Raw genomic sequence first — 13,665 nt, 5'->3', positions numbered from 1 at the left:
GAAGTTTGCTTTATTAGTTACACTCGTTTGCATTTCGCTAATTGAGTTTGTATGATCTTTTACTACGCCGATGTCTTGAAGTGAGGTAGATATATTACTCGGCATGGTTGTGATGTTTATATGGTGACTGTGTGGCGAACCACACCAATATGGATATGTATTCTAGTATGTTTGTGGATATGTATTATTGAACTACTACTACTATAGGAGACACTGCTTCACAAAAAGATCGTGATCGCGATCGCAACTAATAATGTCATCAGTAAGACCTTTAGTTAAATCGATGTTTCGTCTGATCATTACCAGAACATAATAAAGGTTAAAAAATGTAATTATACTAATAAACTTGTTTCTAATTCCAGAACCATGTCGACACGGAAGGCGTAGTGAGTTGAAGGGTCTGCAAAGAGCACCGGCGGTGGACAGCGCTCCAAACGTTAAAGCAACAGGCACGGACCCTCCACCAGATAGTCAGCATGGAGATTCGCGGAAGGGAGTGAGGAGGAAAGAAGTGGAGGAGGAGGGACAAAAACTAAAATTTGTTTTAGCTGTTCGAGAATAAAAGAAATAATAATAGAGTAAAATCTTTTTAATCCTTTATATTTACAATCTCTAGTCTTTGAAGGCAGTGTGATAGTTTTTCATCACTGAGGCTCCATCCATGAAGTAAATGTCTTACTCTTGATTCTGCTGATTCATAAAAAATATTTATTATTCTTGATTTTATTACCTCGTATTTTCCTTCTGATGGAGGGGTTGTTAATACGTCTGCGAAGAATGATAAAACAGATTAATTTGGCTAGGTGATAATTTGTCTGTTCGAGTCGTCGCTTGTAATCCTCGCCATCTCGAATGCAACCTCCACTTGAACTACAGAACATGATTTTCCTTCCACAAAGGCTATAGTTTTCGTATTGATGTTGACTCTACTTCAGTTAACTTTGAAACAATGAATTTGGGTTAAGGGGGCAGACTCCTTGTGTTTTGAGCTGTGTGCGTGCGCTCACACAAGCAAAGAAAGTCATACACGTATACGCGATGAGCGAGAGAGACAATCGGTTTCGCAAATTACACTTTACGTCTCGACACTTGCATAAATGAATTTTTCGCGGGTACAGAACCCACGAGTAGACTTCACTACAGGGTGCTCTGGTCCGTTTAAACTCCAATAAACACTATACGTTGAGAAAACTGTAAAATTACAAACTGTAAGCATGAAACAGACGCTATTGTAAACTAGCAAGATGGCTGTCGAAGTGACATTTTTGCAAATATCTCACGATTTAATGGTTTTTTCACTCATAGCACACCAGATCACCCTTCCTTGAATTAGCACAATATCGTGGAAATGCGATTTTTCTCAATTTAACACTTCTTGAAGGCGTAAAGTGTAATTTTCGTTGTGCACCCGTTTTGACACAAAAATAGTTCAACGATTTGCCGTTAGAAGCGTTGATGGTATATCTCAATCAATTTGGTCATATTACCATCAGCATCGATGAAAATACAAATCAGTCGGTAAATGTAATCTAGAATTTGACAGCTGAATGGCGTATTCATCGAATACACGAATACAGACGCAAGAAAGGCTTAGTTGCCAAAACGTATTGAAAGTTTGGTCACGCTGTTGCCACATATATGTATGTACATATTACAATTCTGCCCATCAGGAAAACTCGATCAAACCAACTCCAGCCGAGATTTTGATTCTTACTAATAAGGGAACATCGCGAACTGAAAGTCTCCGATTTTGATGAAACTTTGTAGGATTGTAGAATAGCCGAAAATATTCGACACGTATTTTTTTTTATTGCTTCTAATTCATCTAAAGGGTGTGAAAACCACCCCAAAGTTCGGGGTGGAAAACATATTTCGTTTAATATCTCCAAAACTAGTGCGTATAGCAAAATGATATAAATGGGGCGATTGTGTATTTTTGAACGACGAATCCACTTATGTAAAAATTTTTTAAAAATATCAATTATTTAAAAAATATATTAAAAAATAGTATATTGTCGTTGTTTTCGCTGACAACATGCTGATCGATCGTTTTGCAAATTTGTATGCAAATACTATGAACCAAAACACAAAACACAGCTTAAATAGAATTCTGAATTTTTACGTTATAAACAAAATAATAACATTCCTAGTTAAACTGCATTTTATGCGAAATTGGGCCCTGAAACGGGTGGTTTTACGAAAAATATATACCCCTATAATGTTTTTGTCATTATATTATGATACATGTTGTTTATTGTTCACTAAATGTATAAATTATAACATTGCTAATGAATACTCGCAACGTCCTTGTTTGCACTCGTTGCAAACAGTACGAAAGGTTCAGTGTGAGTTACCCTTGCATCGATGAAAATGTAGCAAGTAAAGGAGATTTACAAATCATTACTCTTCAATAGTTATTATTTACTATAAACAAACAATTGCAATTGTTCCAGAAGTTATAGTTTAATCCACTAATTTTACGCGAAAGTACCTTAGTTGAGTGTGAATTAGGCATTTCCTCATAACCTGTAGGTGCCTGGTTCGAATCTCGTGGTAGCTTTTAATTTTTTTTTGTTTTCAATTTTTATTTTAAATAATTCTAATTTTTGTATACCTTTTCACAGATTACAATTATACCACTCATAACATTTTTATTTTTAAATAAAAAGAAATTAAAATAATTTCGTTTGTTTATTTCTTAAAAAGTATGAATGAATGAATGAATGAATAGCATGAATTTAATGAATTATTTATTCTATATATATAAGTTTTAGGATTTCACATATTAGTATATATATATGCCCATAATTATGAAAGTGGTCTAAATTCTATATTTCTTATTTTGGGATATTGAAAGGATTACATTTGAATAAATTAGAAAATATTTCTATATTACGTAACATTATAATTAGTCTTGATTAATGAACATTTATTATAAATGTCAAATTTTGTGTGATTCTCATACGAAAATGTTGTTTCATAGACTACTTTCATAATTTTGGGCACATATATATTCTTTCATTCGTGATACTCTTTCTTTCTCGCTCGCACCGTCCTTTTCTATATTCCGTATGAAGCAAAATATCGGCTCAAGGCGTATTCAGTAGAGATTTACTGATGCATAAAATTGTAATTGATGTGGCAACAGCGTGACAGAACTTTCTTACGATGCGATTTGGCAATTATACCTTCGCAATTCTCATTTGTAATTTAACAGGATAACGCTAGATGTCACATTATCAAATGTCGCATGTATAAATTATATGTTTTCACTAATGCCCGTTTTTTCGCAATAGCGCTTCGATCGATTCGGAGTAGGCCCCGAAGGAGTCTGCCCCCTTAATCTAGGTTTTAAGACTACAAATAATGTAAAAATAGGAAAATGAAATCAAATTAGAAATAAAGAGACATTATTTTAATATATAAAAATTAAAAGTAGAAATAAATTAAGTTAAAAATAAAACGTAATTTTTTTTAACTTGTAAAATGTTATCAGGAGGGTTTTCTCTGTGCCGAGCTGCCGTGAGCTCGAGGCAGAGATGCCTAGTAAACTTTGCCGTATCCGCCCTGCAAATTGCTCGACAAAGAGGACAGTCGTCCAGATGGGCGCCCTTGCAGCGCAGGTACGGCGGAAAACCTCTGCTACCTCGGAAGGAGAGAGGAAAAGTCATGGACCAGACGTGGGGAGGAATTTCGCCTTCACGGCAAAGTAATAACGAAATGTCGTGTATCTTCCATAGATGTTTATTCGATAATTAATCTAGGCCGCGCGGACTGCACGGCGACGAAAGATCTTACAGGTGTTCGGTAATAAAAAAACAGGCACGCGTCCTAGGAAAATCGGCACGCGCGGACCCACCTGTGACAAAGTTTGTGTCGGTCGTAATGACACCGGAATTTCGCGAGAACAATCGAGACAAATTACACGATATCGCACTATTCAAGGATACACTGGAGGAAACTCGAATCGCACCCAGCACTACGACACTCCATGTCCGATAACACTGTTCAACACGGGTCTGATTTTGTAAACGTGAATAAACATTTCTTATAGATTTCGACGTGCTGATTACGATCTACAAACCGTTTTTTTCCAGAACGTATAGTTTTTGAAAAAAATAATTTTGAAAAAAATGACAAATTTTCAACTTTGGGATTTTTTTCTGCTTTTACCGTAGTAGTTATTTAGTTGCTTCTTGCACGAAATGATTCTGTGGACTCTCCCGAATAAAATAATATAAATAGTTATTAGATTATAAACATCGAAATAGGTTTAAATAACAATTAAAGTGAAAAGGGCACCCAAAACGCACCCATTTTTGCTGACATTTTTCACTTTATTTCAAAAAGTAAGGGTCTAGGAGAAAATTTGACTATATCACGCGATAGAGCAACCTTTCTACTAAGGAAAGCATCAAGCGAATGTCCAAAATTATTTTTGATTTTAATATAGAAATAAAATAGTTTGGCGAAACGCGCGGCGGAGACAGTGGTACTCAATGACGTCAATGCGTATAGGGACCGCTGAACGGCAGGCGGTAGGCGAAGCGTCCTCCGCGCGCGCCGCTGTCATTGAGTACCACTGTCGCCGCCGCGCCTATCCGTATTCCTTCGCATCGTGGAGACTTCCCCAGGACTTCCTATGGCTCTTACCGTCTGGGCAACGATCTCCGGGCTCGCCTCCACCCTCGCCTTCCTCTTGAGCCATTGTAGAAGGGCCGCACCGCGGGACCATCCCTTGGCTCGTAGTGGACAGATTTTCTCTCGGCTCTTCTGATCCTCCGCGAGAGCGGCAAATCCCTCAACTCCGGAGATGGACGGCACCTGTACCATCCGGTGTTGATACTGCGCCTGAATCCGAAAACTGCACGGCCGGAGGACGGGGACGGCTTCGGGGTCGCTTAGGTTCCTTCTATAGCCCCGAAACGTCGTTCGCGCTCGGCACGGAGTCACCCAAAATTAGCGGCAATTCGAATTCACGGTATTTTCCCTCAGGAGGCTTCTCACGGCGGTGTTCTGCAAGGGAACCGTGCGGTCCTTCTTGTCGCTAGTTTCACAAAATTCACTAAACCCGAGGTCGGCGCTATGCGCAACGTCACAATGTAGAACTAAAAGTAAAGCTAACTACACTAAAATTCATGAAACTAAATTACTACAAATGTTATATTCCGAAATAGATAATCGCAAAGACAGACTTATTAACCAAATCCCTATGTTCAGTTTCTTCATAGACAGGAAAAGAAAGAAAGAGAATTATTTCATTTGTTACAACAAGTAAGATGTATTTATTACAATATAGGTTCAAAAACAATTGTGATTCATGAATTGAATGTTACCATGATGTGCCATTAATCATATCTTAAAATTTTTAAATAATTTTTTTTAAAGGTTTTTAAATAATTCTGATTCATCGACACTTTAACCTTGCCTGGCCACGCCAAGTTGAACACAACAGTTTAGCTGTGCGTATTGTAGGTGATAGCATAGAATTAATAGACGTTGTACACTAAGAATAACAAGTTTATTGCAAATATTAAAAACGCTCTAGAGGAGGAGCGACACGAAAAAGCATCCGTACGCAGCACACGCAGTCTTCGGAGAGAACGTCGTTTAGCGTGTTTTTTTACATCACGCGACCTCCAGATGGCGCAACACTCGTGTGCCAACTTAGAGGCACTTATATCCTCCGGCTAGGGAATTACCCTATGTCGCCACAGTATGCATCGATAAACGTCTAGTAAAATCAGGTAAAATATCTGTTAGGACTAGCTATGTTAGAGAGAGGAAAATAGAGTTTCGTGAACGTGTGCGTACGAGGAAGGTGCCGACTGTATTGCTTTTAGTGATATCTTCATTGCATCGATATTGTTTATTCTGAAATTGATATGATCGTTCTAAATGTGAAACAACTTATTTGCCATTCGCAACGTTTGACAGCTAGGATTAGAGGTAGAGGTGTCTTGTTTTTCAATTTCTGATTGTGTATATTAAATAAAGACATTTTTAATTTAATTTGTCAAGTTTATTTTATCCTAACAAAAAACTTGTAAAAAGTAAAAAAATTACGCCAAGTATGTTAATATGTAATGACTTACATAGGACTGTGTATATGCGTGAGTGTGGCTACCCTGGGTAACGGTATGCGGTAGTGTGGGAAAGAGAGTTGAGAGACTTCATGTTGTATCATTCTGTTCATAAAAAGCAAACATTCTGTGTTTGCACGTATATATGTATATTGAAATAATACACGTATTATAAAACCAAGAAGATACAGGAGTACGTTTATTTACCATAAACAATAAAGTACATGACAAAATCGAGGATAAAAAAAAGTATCATCAAATACATATAAAAAAAAAATTATGTCCAAAAAATAGAAGATAATAAACAATATAAAAAAAGATGTGAAATCGAAATAAGCTGCAAGTACATAAAGGTGTTTGCCAAATCTCAAATGACATTGGAGACACAATGTAAGATTCAGTGCTTTCCAACTACGCTTAAAATCACAACTCTGACCAGCTATAATACTGTGCTCAACTTGGTATGGACAGGCAAGGTATTCTCAGATCATCAATACCAATACCTTATCTCTCGCAGGCTTTCAGATAATTTATCAATTTAAAACTCTGATGTTATGAGTACATTTTCATTGTATTGCATTTTAAAATAATTTTAAGGTCATTTATCGACATCAATACTTTGCCTTTCATAGACGTACAGCTAGTTCATGAATTTAAATAAAGCTGTAACACGTTGCGTATACTTTCATTAGTTTGCGGTTTTTAAATAATTCTTATTCATTGACGTCTTGACCTTGCCTGATCACGCTAAATTAAACACAGCATTTTAGCTGTGCAGAGTTGTGTCATCTTAAGCGTAGTTGGAAAACACTGAATCTTACATGGTGTTGGCAAACACCTTTATGTACTTGCAGCTCATTTTGATTTCACATCTTTTTTTCTATTGTTTATTATCTTCTATTTTTTTGTGATTCATAATCTTTTTTTTATATGTATTTGATGATACTTTTTTTCATCCTCGACTTTTCCATGTACTCGGTGTAATTTTTTTACTTTTTTGAAGCTTTCTTTTAGGATTTCACTTCTTTTTACAAAGATAATTTGCATAGGGAATGACTTCAGATAATTTTGAATGAATATTATAAATTACCTAAATTCTTGAAATATTGTAATGAAATTTTGGGGAAACATTGTTAGACATGTGGTAATTCATTTAATAGCTGTTTTTTTCTAGAAATGTGCATGCAAGTGATGAATTAATAAGCATTACTTGAAATTAACATACTATAAATTTAAATGTGTGAAAAGCCTTTGTTACGTCCTAACGAGACGGCAGTCGTCTCGAGCGGTAGAGATCAACCTTAGGGGTTCTTGCTCTGTTAAAGTGCTAAAGCACACCTCGAGTAAACTTTCTTTTATAATAATGTAAGGAGAGGGCGGAGAGTGAACTGTATAACTTGTTCGGGTTTAACAATTGTATATGTATTTGGCGATTCGTTGTTTACATACCAACTCCTTCTTCTATGATTGTGAGTATAGAGTCGTGGATGCCACCTCCCCTGTGTAGCTGGTCGCTGGTCGTTCGGGGTTGCTTCGCGTCGCTAGTTCCATTATCTCACGCACTGCCCTATTTCGTACTTCGCGGAGTTACTCTACGCGGTCAAAAGGTGGCAGATTCGAACTTCGCGGAATTCTTAACTATTCCCTTCGACTCTTTACGCGATTCACCGTCGCTACGCGTTACGCCCTCACTGTTATAATGTTACAGTTCTCGCGTCGCGGCGATGGTCAGAGATTCGCTCTGATCTCGGGCTGACTGATCCTGATTGAAGGACTCTCAAGACTCTAAAGACTCTCGATCGATTGACTCGCCTGCTCTTTATAATATTCCTTTTGGGTCATTCTTCGTAATAGCCAAAAGGAAAACGCTTATGTGTTATTTTGTTACATCAGCTCGGCGGTGTCGGTTATATTTGCTCGCATACAATGTTGTGAAATGCATCAGCATTTCTCGCTTATTGACAACGGAAAAGGGGACCAGGTGAAGGCCGGATGTAACACCTTCGTATAATTAGCTTTATATGATAACAAACGTAATGAAGAATCGCAGAAGATAAATTTATCAACTAGTTAACTACAAACTGAAAGCAGTTAAAACGATCAAATGATAATGTTTTAATTAAGCCTTCTGGCTACAATTTGTTACAACATATTTCGCATAAGTATGGCACAAATTTTCAGAAAGTTGTACGAATGAAGATGCTTCTCCGTTCTTCGTAACTTTCTACTACAGATAACCTCCATGCCGGTGCGTCCGAAATGTCATTCGACACTTGGCAGGTTCTCTTTCCAATGACGGCTGACGAGCCTTGCCGAATGATTCCGAAAGTCGACGAACAAAACATCATGTTTACTTCCTTTTGGCTGAATGTGTGCGTGTAACGCGTATACGTATTATGTTTACAAAAATTTAGGACTGATGAAGAAGAAAAATTTTCTTAGCGTTTCTGAAGAACTTATGATATGATATTAAGATATCTCTGTTACACGTAGGCCGATTTTATTGCATTTGGTGTTATTCGAAAGCTTATATGCGATTTACATAAGAAAAGTATCCGTAAATTTAGAAAATATTGCAGGCGTGATGAGATAGTAATGAAATAAGTTTCAGGTTAAATTGAAGTACGGGGTTACGAGTAAAGATACACGGCAACGATAGTTGATATACAGGGTGTCCCAAACTAAGTGCGGGAGCCGGAAATGGGAGATTCCTGGGGTGATTATAAACAACATTTTCCTTTGCAAAAATATCTTCCGAAGCTTTGTTAACGAGTTATTACCGAAAAACCCCGACCAATCAGAGAGCACGAATAGCGAGCGCTCGGCCGACCAGCGGCAGGGTACAAGCTACGCGGAGCATCTGCTATTCACCGTGCTCGAGGCTTGTACAAGAAACTCAAAATGTTTACGTCAATGATCAATTTCTCCTAAACTATTGGATTAAAAATTATGAAAAAAATTAAGACCACGTTAACTATTGTGACATATATTATAGAATTTCTTCAGATTTTTAAATTAATTATTATAGTTGTAAAAAATAAAAAACGAGAAGAAAGAATTTTAAAATGCCGATTTAGTAAAGTAATACCACAGTAAAAAAAATAAAAAGCAATGTTTTCGTAGTTCCTACGGATTGTACGTTATATTACTGTGTATTAAAACATTGAAAACTATACAAGAATACTTATTTCATAATGAATGAACAAAAATTGGACGTACTAGTTGCTGTAATCGGTAAAAAGTATGGAAACATTGATTTTTATTTTTTTAATTACGACGGACCAAAGCAAAAAATGTTTAAATGAATTGCGATTAATAATATGACTATAGTAATATGAGTAATTACTATCGGTAAAACTCACCCATTCGGAGAAGAATTCACCTGCTGCCTGAACACTTGCTCCATTGGGTCACTGTGCCGATCCCGATTACTCAGGGACGATGCCCAGGTAGCGTTGATCGCAGGTACAACAGCACGAGAAACCACTTTGCATTTACAACACTTCGTGGTCACTAACACTGATCACTTCACTGAACGAGCACTTGACCTTTTAATGACCGACAACCGTTTACTTTGAAACATTCTGCGGTATTTCGTAAATAAAAACAAGATGTTATACAGTTCAGCGGCGAAATTACGATGGATACTGACCATTTTTTCCGAAGTTTCTTTCCTCGTGCCCTCGCATCCCTCCAGCACGACTTCTCGGGGTGTAGCTTCGTCAAAATACTCGAATTTGATTTGCTAGCTGACACCAACAAGGTTGGATCTTCCTCGGTTACTTTTTTTAGTGGAGGTGGTAGTCTCTCCTTCGAGTCGAAAAAGTCACAAACAAATTCATGGGGAAAAGCAAAGGCATATCGGATTAGCATAGGAGACCGTAATCAGTGTCTCGCAGATGTGGCCGTTTATGATCACAGGTATTGCCTTGCCTAGTTCGAAGGAGCCATCCGTACCCGAGACCGAAGGCCGCGAGGGTCGCGTCGCGCTTACCATGGAAGACCTTTCGATGCATTCGGACGGATGAAATATGGAATTGCCCGTTGTTAAAAAGCGAGTTGGGGAAACTCTTTTGCCCTTAAACATTTGGTCAACGAATGTCTGACAGAGACTAATTCGTCGCTACATCGAGGGTTAAATACATCAATTGTATTCGAATCCCTTTAACTATTTCGATGTCTGCGTCTTGCGACCGAGCCTTGCTTTTTATTACGCTGCACATGTAGTGACCGTACATTTATTCTTATTGTTTGCCCTGCTATCTTTCAAAATATTTTTATGAAACAAAATCGAAAAAATAAACAGATATTCGTTGAAATATTCCGAAGGAAAAAAAGTATTGCCATTGCATTGAATTTAATTTCCAAGTGGTTTATGAAGGAGGTCCTGATTTTAGATGTACCTAAATGCATTTACGTGTATGTAAAAGATCCGTCACATCTCTAATACATGGGTAAGCCTACCCTATAGGTCGAAAAGGTTGACGAAAATTGGGGAAGAGAGAATCAAACATCAGATGATCACTGTGTGTGTGTGCCGTAATAAAATGCATGCAAGAGTGAGAATACAATTGCCGTATTTTCTCCTCATCGACGAGTTTGTCTGTCTATGCGAGACATCCGTTGACCAAATGTTTAACGTTCAGAAGCTGCCCCAACTCGCGTTTTAACAACGGGCAATTCCATATTTCATCCGTCCGAATACATCGAAAGGACTTCCATGGTAAACGCGACGCGACCGTTGCAGTCTTCAGTCTCGGGTATCCATGGCTCCTTCGAACTTGCAGGGCAATACCTGTGATCATAAACGGCCACATCTGCGAGACACTCGTTACGGCCTTCGCTTTTCCCCATGAATTTGCTTGCGCCTTTTTCGACCCGAAGAGGAGACTACCACCTCCACTAAAAGGAAGTAACCCAGGAAGATCCAACCTCGTTGGTGTCAACTAACAAATCGAATTCGAGTATTCCGACAAAGCTACACCCCCGAGAAGTCGCCTCCGCGCCCTGCAAGAGGCCGAAGGAGGCCAATTCGAGCACTTGCTCTGATAATCAATCGGCCCTTTTCAGGGCCACATATTTTTTAAACGTAGGAACGATCTTCCAGATTAAAATTCTGGTATTTAATTCGGTGTGTTCCGCGGTTGTCGGTCGTTAAGAGGTCAAGTGTTTGTTTGGTGAAGTGATCAGTGTTAGTGACAGCGAAGTGTCATAAATGCAAGGTGGCTCCGTGCGGTGTAGTATACCTGCGATCAGCAGACTTTGTGCTGTACGTTACCGGGCATCATGCTCCAACGACCGGGATCGGTGCAGTGACCCGATGGAACAAGTGTACAAGTAGCAAGTGAATTCTTCTCCGAATGGGTAAGTTTTACCGATAATAATTATTATTATTATTAATTATTATTCGGTGCGCCATAATTAAAAAAATGAAAACTGATGTGTCCGTACTTTTTACCGATTGCAGCAACTAATACGTTCAACTTTCGTTCATTCCTTGTGGAATAAGTATTTTTGTACAACTTTCAATGTTTTCATACCCAGTAAAATAATGTACAATCTGTAGGAACCACAGAAACATTGTTTTTTATTATCTTATTATAGCATTACTTTACTAAATCGGCATTTTTATATTCTTCTTCCTCGTTTTTTATTTTTTACAACTTGGATAATTAATTTAAAAATTTGAAAAAATTCCATAATATGTGTTAGAATAGCTGACGTGTCCCTGATTTTTTTCATAATTTTCCATCTAGTGGTTTAAGAGAAATTGGGCAATAACATAGAGATCTTGAGTTTCTTGTACAAGATTCGAGCACAGCAAGTAGGAAACACTACGCGTAGCTTGTGCCCTGTCACTGAACGGCCGAGCGCTCGCTATCCGCGCTTTCTGACTGGTCGATGTTTTTCGTTAATAACTCATTAACAAAACTTCAGAGAACATTTTTGTAAAGGAAAAGGTTGTTTAGAATCACCCCAGGAATCTCCCCTTTTCGGCTCCGCCACCTTATGTGGGACACTCTGTATATCGATTTTCGATGTTCATGTACTTGGCGTCGAGACGCTGCCGCGTCACTAGAAAATCACTTTTTTGTTCGTTGTATTATTGAAGTAATTCTTATATATGTCAGAAATTAATTTTCAAGAAATTACCTCCTTGGCGTCGCGGTACTACCGTGCGGCTTAATCGTGTCGTGGAAGGAAAAAATAAAGTGTAAGGTCTATTAACAACGAACAGAGAACTGCTCTGGCACCGCAAGTTTGGACATCTGAGCTTCTCGACACGGTAATTGGAGATACTAAGCGAAGTTATGAACTTGATGTCGAGCCAGTCGATAATGTAGAAACTTGTGATGTTTGTACAAGGGCAAGGCAAATGCGTAAATCGTTTAATACGGAGAGACTTAGAGCATCCGAGCCACTAGGAATTCATGTTCATGGGAGCATGTTACGTCCTAACTAGACGGGTGGTCGTCTCGAACAGCAAAGATCGACCTTTAGGGGTCTTGCTCTTTTAAAGTGCTAAAACACACCTTGATTAAACTTATTTTATAAATGTGTAGTGGAAGGAAAGGGGAAGTGAGTTGGTAGATTATGCTTAGATTTGTCAGTTTCATATATTTAATAAGTTACGAATTACATACCAACTTTTCCTTTTTGTCCGTACAGTCTCAACGTTGCCACCTTGTGCGTTAACGGATCGCTGGTCGCTTCTGGTCGGTTCTCGACACGGTTTTCCCTGCCACACGCGCTTTCCTATTTCGGGCTTCGCGAATTCACTCGACCCGGTCTATGGAGGCGGATTCGGATTTCGCGGAGTACGCTCGCGATTCCTTACGACTCCTGGGCAATTTTCTGTTAAACGTTACAATATGCCCTCGCTGTTACAATGTTACAGCTTTCGCGCGGGTGGTGATCAGAACTTCGCTCTGATCCTTGACTCTATTCAACTTCTCTTTCGCTTCTCTGTCATTTCTCTTTCACTTGTGTTTCACTTCTTTTTCATTTCTCTTTCACTTCTGTTTTACTTCTGTTTTACTTCTGTTTTACTTCTGTTTCACGTCTAGCGCGTACTGACGGTTGTTGTTCTTATATTATTTTTTTTTTGGGTCATAACATCATAAATAGTCTGACCGTATAAAAAAAAATTAACCATGGAATTTGAGGTAAAATTTTATAATCATTTCGAAAGCTTCTTAGATATTAAAATGACTGGAAATAACAATACATTAAAGTTAGATCAATATAATTCTGTACAGAAACTATTAAAGGAATATGGAATGCAAAATTCAAAAATTATTTCCACACCAATAGTAATTATTAACGCAGACATTTATTTAGACGATACCAAGTTAGAAGTTCATTTTCCCTACAGGGAACTTGTAGGTAACTTACACTATTTATCATCTAAACCTCGGTCAGACATTATAGTTTTTGTCACCTACATCAGTAGATTTGTAGAAATGTCTTCAAATAAAAATATACACACTGTAAAACGTACACTTAGATACTTACAGGACACTAAAAATCTGGGTTTACAATATTCTAGAAAAAAACGTCAATCAGGAGGACGATCTAGTAG

The sequence above is a fragment of the Calliopsis andreniformis genome, unplaced genomic scaffold (assembly GCF_051401765.1).
Source record: "Calliopsis andreniformis isolate RMS-2024a unplaced genomic scaffold, iyCalAndr_principal scaffold0048, whole genome shotgun sequence".
NCBI classification, from domain to species: domain Eukaryota; kingdom Metazoa; phylum Arthropoda; class Insecta; order Hymenoptera; family Andrenidae; genus Calliopsis; species Calliopsis andreniformis.
Note: the sequence above shows the minus strand (reverse complement) of the source record.